This window comes from Tenrec ecaudatus, chromosome 16 (genome assembly GCF_050624435.1).
Source record: "Tenrec ecaudatus isolate mTenEca1 chromosome 16, mTenEca1.hap1, whole genome shotgun sequence".
NCBI classification, from domain to species: Eukaryota; Metazoa; Chordata; class Mammalia; order Afrosoricida; family Tenrecidae; genus Tenrec; species Tenrec ecaudatus.
Window position 1 is genome coordinate 69,599,328 of NC_134545.1, and position 14,076 is coordinate 69,613,403.

The following is a 14,076-nucleotide window of genomic DNA, read 5'->3' on the forward strand; positions in this document are numbered from 1 at the left end:
TGGATCCCAATGTCAGGACTTCATTCCTCCATCAGTAATGTGAGACTTTACTGAGTCAGAATGTACATATATTCCTCCATATAAAATGACATGCTATTTTTTTAAAATCCCTACTTCACTTCAGATCAAAGAGCAACTCCATCCCCCTTGAAAATAAGAAGGAAGAGGAGGAACCTCTAGGCATGAAAGTCTTTGTTAGTCAGAGAGACAACTGTATTTCATATTACTAGTTTGAATTCTGGTCTCTAAAATACCTTTCACATAGCAAGTATATCTAAAGCTATGAGTGGAGCTAGTCAATTCTTAACTTATCAAAGAGTAGATCATAAATGCAGTGTTTCATAGTGGACTTTAGAAATGAGGGCCATTAATTTCTGCACATTAATAATTGCTTAAGGTTGAGTCTTGGCAGAAGATATAGATGAGATGTAGGGCTGGAGGAAACATTCTCAACTGATAGGGTTAGTCTCTAGCTTGATTGTAGTAGTGATTACACATGCCACCAAAAATCCTTGAGGTAGTTAGTTTATTGTGCCAATCTGGCCAATAAACACATGTGGGATTAATTGAAGGGCAGAGGGATAAATGGTTTGTTGAGCCTCACCTTTCAAGTTCTAGGGTCTCTTGCTTTGTGATGGTTGGACAAGGGTGCAACTGCCCTAGCCAGTTCCCTGCTTAAGCTGGCAAGGCTCACTTCCTGCAAGACATCCCCAAGGAGAAACCGCATGGAACTAGCCCAATGCATCCCTGAGTGCTGGAGCAGCCATGTGGAGACCCCTGCCAGTGCTGAGATGCTTACATGTTCACTGATTCAGCTTTCCTTCTACAATCAGCATCATAGTGTGTGTTTTGTGACATGGAGGAGGACTTTGTGGATTGGTGTCAAACATATGGGTTAATGTTGGACTTGTGTGCTTGGACAGCACTGGGTTGGTAGGTTTTCTTGATGTGCACTCAACCTTTATATAAAATTCTTTCTTATACATGAGTTTCTGTGGATTTGTTTCTCTAAAATACCCAGACTAATACATATGGGACCTTGGGAGTGGGGTACTGGAGAAACAAATCATAAGATGGAGAGTAGATGTTTGTTTGACCTCTCCCTCATGGTAGTTTTTCTTCTTTGTCCAGCCAAAAGTCAGATAAAGCCACACTGTTTACTCAGTTGTTTTCTGGGGAAAATATGGGAAGTATGAAAATTAAAAGTTTGTAAGCCCACTTTCTGTCAGCTGTTAAAATGTGATCCTTAGGTGGGTTTCGGCACACCTGCAAAGAAAGCCTTGGAAAGATATGCCTCACCCAGTGCTTTGGAGGACTCAGGAATCAATGGTTTTTGTCAGAAGCTGGAAAAACTCTGGAACCATGAAGAAAACTCCCCTCTAGGACTGAATGTTAAAGGGAGCCTGAGAGCAGGCTAAAAATCTTGCTAGGTGACCACCTGGATCTACTTGTTGAGTGGAAGTGGCAGAAATGCAGCAATAAACAGACAGGTTAAGTTTGGGCCTGACATCTATGGACTTGGTTTACAGGAAAAAAGAGATGAGAGTGGGTTGACTAGTCTAAAGTTCATGACCTAGCCCAAGGGGGCTAGGCTTGTTGAGTATTGGTGAGAGTCCATGGTTTAAAGGCAAGGCGACCAATGGGCACCCTGAGGAGGCTGAGTGAGGCAGCCCACATTGAGTTGACCAGAATCCAACCAGATCTAGATTTTTGAGCCTGTGAACTGGTGCTGACTTTATGGATGGCCTGTCCAGATTTGACACTGCTTATGGATGCAGACTTCACTAGGTTCCAGCTGGGATGAAGATTCTTCATGTCAGAAAATGATTGTCTCCTCAGAGCACTTGGTTGATGTAAGGGGGCAGTATATCAATTGGATACCCAAAATTTGGGGAATAAAGGGGTTTTCTTGATGTGAACTTAGCCTTTACATAAAACTTGGTCTTATAAATGAGTTTCTGTGGATTTGTTTCTCTAAAAGACTATCACACTCCTCAACTAGATCAAAGACTGAAAATAAGTAAGCCGATCATTTAATTAGTGGAAAAGCAAACCTAAGGTATATAATATAGGCAATGAAATCCCATACTATTAGAGAGGGGTCTTGAGCTTGGTTGAAACCCTAACTGTGAAGGGACAAGTACTACCAAGGCTGGTGGAAACTTTAAGACATTGGTTAAGAAGAATGGTAAATTGAGAGGGAAGCCTAATTGAGAGAATTGTTCCTTAGATAGGAGCGAACAAAGTTAGACTACCAGGGGGTGGGAAATATTCCTTTGTAGTAGTCCAGGTGGACTGGAGAATCAAATGCATAGATACTCATATGCATACAAGAAAGAGCTTTTTATAGAAGAGTAATTGTATATTAAGAAAACATCTCAGCCCAATCCAGATCAAGCCCATAGTCCAATATTAGCCCATATGTCTGATACCAGTCTGTAAATTCCTCTTCAGACTCATGCAACACATACAACAACTCTGACTGCAGGAATATCACAGGCCATTGAGTGGAAAGTCTTGTGGATCCAATGGTAGTGGAAACATCTTAGCGCTGACATGGGGCTCCACATGGCTCCTCTAGTTCCAAGGCTCTGACTGCCATCAGGATAGCTCCATGTGGCTTGTCAATAGGAATGTCTCTCAGGGAGAGAGTGTGCCTGGCCTCCATGGAGCTATTTATCTCCTTTGCACCTCCAAATGAGGTCATCAAGCTGAGACCTGGTTGACAGTCTAGACTCCACCCCTTCACTCTTAATATTCTCTAGTTTGCACCAGATTATGTAATTACCACAACCTTGAAGGACAATATTTAGTTCAAGTGCTAAGATCAGTATTCAAAAGGAGTGGTTCACTTAGCCTAGGAACTGGGTTACTTCATTCTGAAAAAAAAGTAAATAAGTTAATAATAAAGTGAGAAAAGACCAGGAGAATGTTTGAAAGGAAAGCGACCATGATACAACAGGTTGGCAGCTGGGCTTGTGGATTGGTTCGGGGCTGACAACTTTAAAATCCGAGAGCAATGATATGACTGTGGAGCCCCATCCCTACTAAGAAAATGAACTAAAAGTGATTTTGAAAGAAGTTAAATTATTTTTAATAAAGTGAAGACAATCTTTTGATGTTTACCATGATTAATACTTTCATGCCTTGGTTAAAATATCAAATATCAACTTATTTCAAAAGAAATAGCTTTTAGTGTCTTTGCTTTGCCGATGTCCTAATTCATGTTCATTCTGTTTGTTAGGCTTCCAGAAATGAGATTGCTGGCTGATTGTTTAGATGGTGGGTTTTGTGAGTTCTATTATATTAATGAAAAATTGAATTAATATTGTGAGAAATGTTACAAGCAATCGAGATAAGCTCTTTTTTTAAAGCACACCTTTTCCCTTGTGCCATTTCATTCATAGCATGGATATTGTATTTTCAGAGCTAGAATGCTTATCTCTGAATTTTTTGCTTTATCAGCAAACCTAATTAACCAGACAAATGATTAGAAATGTATGTAGTGAAGATAAAATCAGAATGCCGCATCCTTCACTAAGCCTTCATGAAATATGTCCTGTTTATCAGGAACAGTGTCAGGCACTAGACGCATATTGGAGAATGAAAATGTACATGTTCTACAAAGGCTGGTGAAACCACTAAGACATTGTACACGACTTCATGGAGTTTAGAAAAAAAGAAGAGGAGATGAACATTAAATAACAATCATGAAAAGAAGCTCTATGAAAATTAATCGAGGCATTTATAAAGTTGGTTGCTCTATGTTTTCTCTGAGAGAAAGCACATCTTAACTTCAATCCTTACTGGTGAGTCCTGAGGCATATTCTCCCCAGCTCTTATGTTACTTAAGAGAAAAAATATGTAGCATGACTAAAAGTTTTGTATCTGTGGACTGAATGTGATAGCTGTTATGAAAAGGCTACTTAGCAGTGAGGAAGTCACGCATAAAGATCAGTGTGGGCAGAGCAGAACTGTTCAGTAGGATGTTCAGGGTTGTGACCTCTCAGAAACCAGACTGTCATTCTAAGATGGGTTGAACCATCAACTCTTCCTGAGTAGTCATGCTCTTAGTCACATGTCCATCCAGGGCCACAATGAGTTGAAAGTTACTCCACAGCAACTAATGATCACAATGACAAAGAGATAAAGAGAACACCACCTGGGGTCAAACTACCTAGCTGCAGATGCTGTCTGGTCTTTGGGCAAGTCATTCAACTTCTATTATCTCATCTTTTATGACTGGGTATGTCACGCCTCCGAGTTGTAAAGATGATTTGGGTTACTCTGTGGAAAACAATTAGTGTACTGCCTAAGAGCTAAATACCCAATACATGTTGATTTTATTGGGTTTTTGTTGTTGTTTTATTTGAAAAATTGTATTTTCTTCTGAAATTGCTGGCTATACCCTGCCAATGTTTGCTCTCAGAAGAGCTTCCTTTCTTAGTAATATTCATTGAAATGATCCCTATTTGCCGATACTTTGTTTCTTTAAATATACTATTATCTGATGCCATTATTATAATTTAGCTTGTATATGTTCTATATTTAAGGTGATGTTTTATAAATATAATTGGTACCTTATAATTTTGCACTTTCATTTGTTCTCCTCTTTACGTAGAGGCAATACTTTAGATTTTCCATGTGTCTAGACCCACATTATCTAGGTGAAATGTCCAGGGTCTTAGTGATCTTGAAAAAAATACTTATGCTTCCTGTAACTCAATTTCATCATAAAGAAAATGGAAATTTATCAATATCTACTAATAATATTGACATATGAAATCAGTAAAAATTGTACACCATGTGTAATCATATTTGGTACTTAAAGGACTGCATATATTACCTATCGCTGCCTTAATTAAATCCTATCAACAACCATATGTATTAAATATTTAAAACAGTATTGAACCAATGAATATTTGTTCAATGGAGCAATAAATGAATGAATGATGAATGATTGAATCCCGGCGTTTCAGATGAGGAAATTGCAATAGGACGGGCTTTCCTCAATAATTTGACCCATCTGCATGGTTAAGTGCTGTCTGGTCAGTTCCCACTTAAAAGGACCCTGTGGACAATAGATCAAAACACAACCTCCTGACTGTTATTGTGGTTCAGCCCATTGTTGAAGACATTGTGTCAGTTTATCTCATTAACCGAGCTCTTCCTCTTTTTCTCTCTCTTTATTCTTTGTTACCAAGAACGATGTCCTTTTCCAAGCACTGGTTCCTGCTAATAACATGTCCAAGTATGTAAGATAAAGTCTTGCCATCTTTGCTTCTAAGGACCATTTTTCCAGCATGAATTTGTGAATTTTCTGTCAGGAAATGCTATATTTAACAGTATTCACCAACACTGTAATTCAAATGCACCGATTCTTGTTGGAGTTCCCTTATTCTTCTCTCAGCTTCCACAGAAATATGAGGCAATTAAAAATGCTGTGGCCTGGGACAGGAGCACCTTAGTCCTCAAAATGACATCTTTGATTTCTAATATTTAAAAGTGGTCTTTTGTCCCTTTCAAATGCTAGTCAAGAATCAGCTGGGATTTAACAGGACCAAGATTAGGATCAAAGTCTCTCTGACTGTAAAACACGGGGCGTGAACACAGAGTCCTCATTCAATGACGCCTTGAACTTTTGTAGCAAAGTTCTGCCCAGGAAGATGAGAAGACATCCACAGGAAGTTACCTTTACTGAGAACTAGTAGAATTGAAGAAAAGTGAAAATGGGGTTCAAGTGAGGCTATGGAGCGCCTCATTTTACCAAATTAGAGTCTCTGAGAGATGGGATCTCTAGAATCTGCATTCTTAGCACATGCCCTGCTTGGCAAGATTTGAGAAGCCCTGACTAAAACATACCTGTACATGATTGAAATGGGAGACCCTGAGGTGTGGAACTGAAAGGGAAGGCAAGTCAGAATGTAATTGACCGAGGAGAAGCAAGAGGGGCTAAAATTGGGGAGCAAACCACAGCTTCCAAAGAAGCCATTAATAAAAAATCTCCAGCCAGCATGATCACTATTAGAAGAAATTTGTTAATAGAGTTTATAATTCATCACACACTTATGTTTGCTACTTATACTATCTGTTGAAAGAGCTGGGTGTTTTTCTGATATGATTGCAATGAATGTGAAGGAATTATAAAATCTTGGGACTATTGAAGGAGTTGTTCCAGGATGTATGTAAGTGCATTTTGCATTGAAAAGTTTAACTTTCTCTCAAAATTTCTGCTTCCTAGATACTGATTGCAGTGCAGTGCCTAATTCTATGTTTGTAATGACAATTACAGGTATCATAACTGCCACTTTGGGGAAGCTTTAACATATACACATAATCCCAAATATACACATAGAATTTACTGCCAAAGCTCTTGTCCATACCTCACAAAACCGTAGTGATGTGGGAAGTCTGCACAACTAGTAAATAGATTTAATACTTATTTCCCTGTTATTTATTATTTAGTAAAAATAAATTAATCTTCAACGTAATGGCACTATATTAAAAACTAAATGGAAAACTCTAAATATAATGTAGCTATTATTTCACAAACAAATTTATCTAAGACTTGTATGGTTTTTTTATTACTTAGGAAAATATTGCTTTTATTTTTTCTCCAAAATGAACATTAAGGTTAGCAATAGTGTGCCCACAATCTTGCACACCTAACCCTAATTTAGTCATTTTCCTCAGAGTGAAAAGGAAATGCATTTGTAATAAATAATTAAATGCATTTGTTTATTAGATTAGTGTTTAAAATTCTATCCCTAATACAAAGAGTTGGAACTAAATGTTCTTTGAGACTTTCATTAATTCTCAGTATGTCTACTTGTCACTAATTATGCATATAAGTCTATATGCAGATTTATTAGTAAGGTAACCAATTTTCAAAGATAACTGTCATTTTTTTGAACTAGTATGTTCTAAAGCAAGTTTTAAAATGCCTAATATGCTTATTTTATGTATTCCAAGAATTTTCTGTCCCTTTTAATAGTTGATGTCATATTGGACAATACTTCTATTCAATTCTAAAACCTCTTTTTTACATAGCCATCTAAGAATTTATACTACTCTCTTTACTTTTCTGCCTCCTTCCAATTTCGTGAGATCTCTGGCTACTTTGCCTCACATTCAACAGCTCAATGAAGCTGTGTACTTGCAAGTTATCACTGAATCTCATTTTCCTCAGTCCTTTTTAAAACTGAGTGACTGCTTCTAATAACTCTGTCTTCATCTGATTTCCAGAACAGTCAAACTTTCCAAGTGTTAAATATATATTTGTGACTCCTTTCATTTTTGAAACTTTTAAATCATGCAACATACTTAAACATTACAGGGGAAAAAACTAACCGATATCTTATGTACTCGGCCCTGAAACAGATGTTAATATTTTGGCATTTTTGCTCCAAACTTTACTTTTCTAAAAAATAGGAAACAAAGAAACTGCACATATACAGTTTAAGTTCTAACTGCACCCTTTCTCCCTCATTCTCTCCCAAGACATGGGTGTGTTATCATTCCCCTGTCTACTTTTGAATTTTTGCTACATTTGTATATTCAGAAACAAAATATTCTCTTTATATGTCTTGATGTTTTCATAAAAATTGCCACATTATAGTTAAGATGTAATTTATTTTCATTTTTTGTCCCATTTGACTCATCTTTAATTCATTCTGATTGTTATTATCTTCCACTTTCTCCTTGGATTGGGGGTTTTCTGTGTGTTTTTGTTTGTTTTTTATTGTTGCTGTTGCTGTTGTAATTGTTGGATTTTGGTTTGTTGTGGGGGTCTTTGGGGGTATGATTTTTTTCTATAGGGAATCCAGAATGGGTAAATTTATAGAGGCTGTTGGCAGATGAATAGTTTCTTTGTGTTACAGCAGGGTAGGTTGTGAGTAATGGGATCTAATAATGGGTGTGAGAATAGCATCTATCGTCTTAAATCCCTGTCATAACATAAGCAGCTCTCTAAGTGAAGAATAAACTAAGTCCACGTGGAAGAATCATACCAGCCTGTATGATCCAAGTATTATGAGTAATAAAATCCAAATCTGATGGAGAGGAAGGTATCAGAGCTTAAATCATGAACACGCAGTTTGCAGAGGCGATGGATGACTGTAGACGCCCAGATCCACTCTCAGGACTCCCCCAAGAGCTAGTCCTCCTGTGGCTCCCCTCTGACCATAATTGAGGAATGCACGTATCCTTGTTACCAGACATGGAACACTGAACATTTAATGGTGGCAGATGAAGTTAGGTTGGGATATACTACCTTATCATTTGATCCCCATTTTGAACAATTTTAAAGTTTCAGTTTTCAATATTTTCTTTCTTTTCTGTTGAGGTTTTCTCTGTTTTGTCTAGCCATTGTTGGGATTTTGTTATTATTCTTCGCTTCTTGTTTGTGTTTTATATGATTTCCTATGTATCAAATCCAGGAAAGACACCTCTGTAGGGACAGCAACTGGATTAATAATTACCTAAGGGAAAGGCAGAACTGTGTGGGGAAATGGGGAGTTAATACCGAGCCCAAGATTGTTTTGAGATTGATTATGGTGATGATTACACAACTCTTCTTAATATGACTGAATGTTAAATATGTGTGACGTGAAGTATATACCAATAAAACTATTTAAAAATAATAATAAAGAGGAGGGGAGGGTGGAGATAAAGGGGAGCTGATTTCAAAGAGTTCAAGGAGAAAGAAAATGTTTTTTAAATGATGGTGGCAGCAATTGTACAATTATGCTTGATCTAATTGAATTAAGTATTATTATCGTAATATGTAAGAGGTCCCAATAAAATGATTAATACATTTTTAAAAGAAAATATTCTAAAATTGATTATGGTGATGATCAGACAACTGTTTTTACTATATTGAAACCATTGAACTTTATGGTGCTTGAATTAAATGTCAGTAAAACTGTTTAAAAATAATAAATAAGATATGTTGAGAAATAGAGATAAGAAATATGTCTAAAACTAAAAGAAAAAATAGGAAATGTGCTTGCCAAGAACTTATCTATATAGTAAATATATAAATATTTCCAGTTTGTAAAAAGTACCATATACTATATCAATTTTGAAACTTATATTCAAAATTTCTGTATATAACTTGTTCATTCATTTTCATTTCTGGTTCATTTTTCATTATATTAAATAACCGTGTTTTATCCATCTACCTAACATAAAACTGAATTAGTTGTCATTGAGGCATTTGAAACTCATGGCGACCCCTCATGCTGTAGAGGATTTTCAGGGCTCCATGGGATTTTCAGGGCTGCGACCCTGCGTCAGCCAAGGACTGCGCCCACTTGCTGAATGACAATTGGGTTTTTAATCTATTTATTGCTACTAAAGTCTTCTGATAACTATGATTGTGCAAATTTCCATATGTGGGAATTTCCCCCAGGTCATCCTTTTCAAAGCCGAGGATTCACAGTGTGACAGTCTAGTTGCATCATGATTCTGATCTAAGATACGGTGATCACTTCCATAATGTTGTAAGAAGACCAGGTTGGAATACAACACCCTTGCTCAGATCACAGCCCGAAGCCAATCTGAAACGGAAGTTTCCTTAGGGACGTGGCCCGTGTCCAATATAAATGGATACTGAGGAAAAGCTTGCTGCTTTTTGCTTGTTCTGGACCCTGCATCTGATTTCGCCTGCCTTGTGTTGCCTCTGCTGCCATGTCGGCCGTTTTCCTGTAGATATTGGTTTCTGCAGCCCATCCACTAGTCAGGAGAAACCTCCAGCTTAGCATTGCGTCGCCGGAGTGGGCCGTGCCTGCTTCTACAATTGTGTGAGCCATTTTCTTGTTATAGATCTCTCGCTCTCTCTCCTTTATTTTTTGTTATAAATCTCTTGTTATGATCTCTCTCTATTTTATATATATTTATGGATATATATAAAATATATACACATTTTACTGGTTTTGCTTCTCTAGAGAACCCAATTTAAGACATACGTCTCCAAGTTTATTGGCTATTCCCAACTTGTTCTCCAAAGCACATGTACCAATTGACAGTCATACCCATGAATTGTAGCAGTTGCTTTTACTCCATACTCTCTCCAACTCTTGTCATGTACCTATGTAATTGGGTTGTTGTTTTCTTATTAATGTATATAACTCCTTGAATAGGCATTAATAATTCATCACTTAATATAGATGGAAGATATCTTCTTACACTTTGGGTCATTTTCACCTGTCATATGAAAATTTGACTTCAAATATCATTGTTTAAGAAACGTTTTCTATTAGAAAAAAAAATGTATGTCATCCCACTATTGGGTACAATGGTTTTTACAGTATAATTAGATTAATCTTGTTGCTTTGCATTCATTTAATGTTCTGCCTCCTTACTGAAACTTGATCTATTAATTAAAAATAAAAATCTATTTAAAAACTCAGTGTAATGATGGGAGGCTCAATTTCTTATACTTCCATAAGTTTGCAAGTGATCATGATTAAAATCTATGCTTAAAATTAATTTTATCTTTTTGTTTAAACTTTTATCAAAATATATTACTGTTTATGTCTCTGGTTATGCTTTTACCTTTCAATCCTTGATACCTGATATAAATATGTTCATGCCATTGTACTTTGATTAGCCTTTATCTAGTATATTTTTCCATCTATTTATTTTCAACTCTTTTCATATTGTAGGCAAGTTTCTTAAAAATTTTAGGTAGCTTGATTTTTTTTAAGTCTGTCAATCATTATCTTTAAAAAGCATGTTCAGTCTATTCATTGTGGTGATTGCTACATTTATAAATAAAATTGTAAGTCCAAACGTCGTGCTATTAGAATTCCAGTTCACACATGCAAGGGTTTATTGCAAGTAAAATGTTTTAAAAGACATCTCTGATAAGTGTACAGCCACAGACAATTTATTTCAATAATTCACTTCTTTTAATCTCATTGGGTGCCCTCAAAAAAGAGATTTTTAGCGTCATGGGAGAGAAAGATATTTTGAAATAAGGACTAATACCAACTTTTTAGAAAAACACAAATGGGCCTTCTCCAAAATCATTGAAACTTTGCAACAAGTTGATAGGAATGCTGTCCCGTATAAAAGGACACATTTTTGGTGGATCCGTTGTCTTAAAAAAGGTCAGGAAAACCTCAAAAATGTGCCACCAGAGAAAGTACCTTCAACCTTGAGGAATGAAAACTCTGTGGCTGAACTCCAGAAACCAGGGAGAGAAGATCACAGAGTTACCACTGCTGCCTTAAGTACCGAGGTTGGGATCTCACGTTATCTGGCATTTGCCATCTAGGGCCTCAGTCCGCTTTCTCCATGATGGTGTCAAGAGTTGAGCGAAGTCCAGCAGACTCAAAGAGCTGATGCTTTAAGCAAGATTGAGCCCAATGCTGCAGAGTGAATCATAGTTGAATTTAACCACAGGATCCAGAGTGAAGCCCAATTAAAACAGTGGCATTCAAGGAGATCGCCTGGACCAGGGAAATTTAAGACAGAAAGGTCAGTTCAGTGGCTTATGGTCATTTGGGGAGCGGGGGTGGATAGGGAGATTCCCAAAGAGATAATCTTGACTATTTCTTAAAGCACATAGATTAATTAACCATAGGATTTATTAAGAAGTATTAAGAAAATTGGAAACTGCACTGTAAGATTGGTGCACTGAGAAAGCTGCACCAATAATTTTCTTTTCGTTCCTTATTTTTTTCTCACACTACCACACTGCAGCTGCTCGTTCTTCAAAGGTAATGAGGGAGATTATTTAGGAGGCCTTTGCCCAACTGTCCTGCAGACATGCATCGTCTGGCTTCCTTTGGTTCCTAAAAGTCAAAAAACATGTAGAAGAAACATGATGTGTGTACCTCAAGGGGGCCGAAACTAACCTTTTGACGTGGCACACATCGAAGACAGAGAATTCTCTGGGAGTGTATTTCAAGAAACAGCTTCACAGTTTGATATTTTTGGTTAATAAAGAGGTCTATGATTTTGTGGCAATACTTTTTGAACGAATCTTGTCTGTTACCATTTTATTGTATGTTTTTTCATTGTCCCACATTTTAGAAATCCCTTTATTTTTACTACTTCTCTCTTTTGGATAAATTGTTACTCTCCTCATTATCTTGTTTTCTCTACTAGCTCAATATTTAAGAGTTCTTGATGTATATCTTTAGCAGTTTCCTGAGGAGCTTTAACATGCACATTGAAAGCAAATGGATAGCTATAACCTTCACATAAATAATACAGAAATCTTGACCTCCTTTAAGCTCAGAGTACATTTTCTTGGACTATTATTTTAGTATTCAGAAAACATAATTCTGCAATATCTTTGGGTATTATCTTTCTTATTTTTGCCAATCTCCATTGTCTGTATACTTTTTTGCTGAAAAATTTGATTACACAGGAATTGGACTTTCTCAATCTGTCCTTGCAGATAGATCTTTTAAGAGTTTTTACCCCCATATTCCCCTTTTCTTTTTCTGTGGGTGTTTTAAGTGAGAATTGTTTTGCAGGTAATTATTCAAGCTTATTTTTCTCTTTATTTGTACAAAATCTATGGCAGGGTTTAAAAATAAGAAAGATATGCACAAGAGTTGTGTCCTTTCACCATACTTTTTTATCGAAATCCTGAACAAATAATAAATATGAGAAGCTAGAGTATATGAAGCATATGACACGGGAGGATGGGAAGAAGGCCTATCAACACCTTTATTATGTAGATGACATACCTGGCTGGCTGAAATGAAGGAGCACTTGAAGCATTTGCTGAGGAACATTAGATTTCAGCCTTCAGTGTGGATTGCAACTCAATCTAAAGATGTTTATAATCCTCACAACTAGATGAGTAGACAATATCATGATAAACAAACAGATTAAAGTTGTCAAGTATTTCATTTTGCTTGGACCTACAATCAATGCCCATTGATTGCCATAGCCTTCTAGAAACCAAAGGACATGTTGCATTTGGGCAAATCATATAAATAACACCTCTGTAAAGTGTTGAATAGCAAATATGTATGTCCCTTGGTGGACTTAGGTGTGCCTGACCCAAGTCATAGTATTTTCAATGGCTTCATGTGCATATGAAAGTTGAACCAGGGTTAAAGAAGGTGACAGAAGAATTGATGCTCTCAAGTTATGCTACTGGTAATGAATGTTGAATTTATCATGTATCGCCAGAAGAACAAACAAATCTGTCTTTGTAGAAGTACAGCCAGAACATTCCTTAGGAATATTCTGTCAGGAGCAATCAGTCCCTGGAAAAGGACATCCTGCTTGGTAAAGTAGACGGGCGGTGAAGATGAAGACCCTCGAGCTGCTGGATTGGCATAGGGACTGCAACCATGGACTCACAAGTGACCGGTCTTGAGGCTGCAGCCTAACAGGGCATGCTCCGCCCTGCTGGCCACTGGGTGGGTCTGAAAGAATGCCCTGCTGCCCAACAACAGCAGACCCCTGCTCTTCAGTTAGAGCACATGCTAATGATAACTTCTTTCATTCTCAAATTCTACTTAGAGTTTTTTTTTTTAATGTGCCCTAGGCATGAAACAGCTTTGGCCACGATCTAGGCATCAAGCTAGGATGAACAAAGGGCTGTCAGTCTGCTCTGCCCCTGACTGATATAAGAGCACCACCAGCAATCAGATGTCTCTTTGCCCATAACCAGGGGATGTCTACTTAGAGTTTTAATGACTATTATATTTTGCATACATTCTTATGTCATCATTCTTTTGATTACCCTTTTACTCCCCTTTGCTTAGTAAATATACTTCTTTTAAAGTTTATATATGATGTCATTAGTGTTTGCAAGCTTGGATATGGTCCTTGGCATGCTATCAGTCTTGCTGGCTTATTTTTGAATGGCATCACTCGCCCCCTCATTGATGTTGAGCCAGTAGTAACTCATACCTACTCTGTAGGACACAGTAGGACAGCTCTTTGGATTTGAAGGCTGTAAATCTTTATAGGAGCAGAAATAGAATCTTCATCCTGCTTAGTGGCTGATGGGTTCAAACAACTGATCTCGTAGTAAGCAACCCAGTATCTAACCTATTATGCTACCAAAGCTCCTTCAGGAATCATTTAGTGATTGAAAAT

The 14,076-nt window shown here is 37.1% G+C and overlaps 1 non-coding gene across 1 annotated transcript; it reads right to left on the reverse strand.

The window, feature by feature from the left end:
- Window positions 1-13,506: 13,506 nt before the first annotated feature.
- LOC142430111 (small nucleolar RNA SNORA48) lies at window positions 13,507-13,650 on the reverse strand. The gene has a single exon (XR_012780582.1). It is a non-coding gene; the product is annotated as a small nucleolar RNA SNORA48 (small nucleolar RNA).
- Window positions 13,651-14,076: the final 426 nt, after the last annotated feature.